We start from the raw sequence: 2,281 nt of genomic DNA, 5'->3' as shown, positions 1-2,281 counted from the left end.
CTTACCATTTAACTATCACTGTCCCCAATAGACTAAGCTGACTCATATAGCTTATAGCCTTGAACTTACCCCATTATTGTTATTAAGAGAGCTCACCCAGTGATTACAGCAGACCATCAGCCATCATCTGGAGATTCTGATCCGTGTCTGCTGAGCCTTCTCAGAGCCAGATAGACGATGGCAGCAACAATTCCAACTGTGTGTGTGTGTGTGTGTGTGTGTGTGTGTGTGTGTGTGTGTGTGTGTTTGAGGGTTAGAATGTTCTTTCTTACAGCTCTTAGGAAACCCACAACTACCACCCTGGGACATGCCTGGCCTTGTCCACTTGAGCATAAGAGACCATGTGGTTTGGTTATGTCCATCACACCAGCCAGTAGCCAACCAATCATGTGGTTGTATGAAGCCATCGTGGTCAGCTGACTACAGGTTCTTGAGCCAACCTATGGGAGATCATCACAACAGCCACTTACATCTCACTCACTCGGAATTATCAACTCATAAAACTCACCGACTAAGTAAAGAGATATTTTTATTCCTACATTTTCGAGTTTCTCATTTTATGGCAGTTGTTGATATCATAATGAACTTGTACTGTCCGCTAGGGAGGCAGGCAGAAAAGCGTGAGGGGTGAGGAATAGACTAGACTTTCTATTCCTCACATAGTTACAATGTTACATCTTTAAAACAGAGGCAGAGTGAGTGCCCTTCTTACCCTGTAGCCTGTCCTGAGCACCTCTATCTTCAGTCCTGCAGGTCTCCTTTCTTGCAGCAGAGTCCTCTCGCTCTTCCAGTCAACCCCTCAGACTCCAAGAGGATGAGCAACGTCTATCACAGCAAAAGCACCCTCCCCCATGGCCAGACTAGGGGTCAAAGGAGCTTGGTATTGGGTGGGTTATGAGTGTGGGAACAGTTTATATAAATTTATACAAAGAGAAACGCAACATCTCCCCTGGGGAACGGTAACAGGGAAACACTTAACTCTAGTTGAAAGAGAAAAGTTTAAAACAAGAAAGTTTATTTAGAAACTAAGCAAGTCCCCGAATCAACAAACAGAGACCTTATCAGCATACGTGGGTCACTCTGACTCTCTCAGCTCTGTCGGCTGCTCTTGGGCAGGCTAGATTTCAGGGCAGAGCCCTCAGGCCAAAGGGGGCTGAGGAGCAAGTGAGCAAGGCCCTAGGGAATGGGACTTGGGTCCTGCCATGTGCTGAGAGTCAGGGGTGAAGAGGCCAAGGAGACACAGACTAAGATGCAGCAGACAGTTCCATGGGCTCCTATTTTTAACATTTTCTATCATTTTTCTTAAGTTTCTTTTTTTTTTAAAGTTTATTTTTCATTGAAAGTAAGAGAGGAGGGAGGGAGGAAGAGAGGAAGAAAGAGGGAGAGAAAGTGAGAAACAAGGAAAGAATAGAAGATGGAGGGGAGAGAGTAAATAAAGAGAAGGCAAGCCCTGGGGCTGAGTGAATGCAGGTCTAGACTACAGGCCATTACCAACCTTCATTTCACCTAAAACATCCATCCCATCATAGCTCTATGCAGATGACACTGAGATCATGCATCCTATGCTAATTTACACAAAATTTTAGGCATAGCCAAAGGTTGGCAGGATCCCTGTAACAACATTTACACTTGAGAAATTGGATAGACAGGTTCAAACAGTAAGTTGGGGAGGAGGATGATACCATTTACCTAAGAGTTTATCATTTCACAAGAGGACCAGAGAGCCAACCTCTTTGATAAGACTGATATAAAAAACACTGTATTTGACACTGGAGACATTGCTGGAAATGGAGCCTATGGAGGAGTCCTAGTCAGCTTCTGCTTCTACAGCAGAATAACTGAAACTTGATGGTTTATGAAGATGAAGAACTTATTTCATGCACTTATGGAGCCAAGGACAGGCTCCAGTAAATGGCCTTGTCTGGTTAGGGTCGTATCTTCCAGGAGAGGAATGTTGTTCCTGTCATGGAGGAAGGCAGAAAAGACAGCTGCTAGACTCTGCTAAACCTCTTTTATAATGTCCTTGATCCTGCTCATGAGGAAGGAGCCCTTATAGGTTATTGTGTCTTAAAGACCCCACCTCTTTAAAATATAATAATAATAAAAAGAAGACCCCCCTCCACCTCTTTTTTTTAATTATTATTTTCTTTATTTACATTTCAAATGCTATCCCGAAAGTTTCCTATACCCCTCCCCCCACCTCTGCTCCCCTACCCACCCACTCCCACTACTTGGCCCAGGCCTTGCCTTGTGCTGGGTCATATAAAGTTTGCAAGACCAA

The sequence above is a fragment of the Mus pahari genome, chromosome 3 (genome assembly GCF_900095145.1).
Source record: "Mus pahari chromosome 3, PAHARI_EIJ_v1.1, whole genome shotgun sequence".
NCBI classification, from domain to species: Eukaryota; Metazoa; Chordata; class Mammalia; order Rodentia; family Muridae; genus Mus; species Mus pahari.
The sequence above is the reverse complement of the archived record's forward strand: the minus strand, read 5'-3'. Positions refer to the sequence as shown.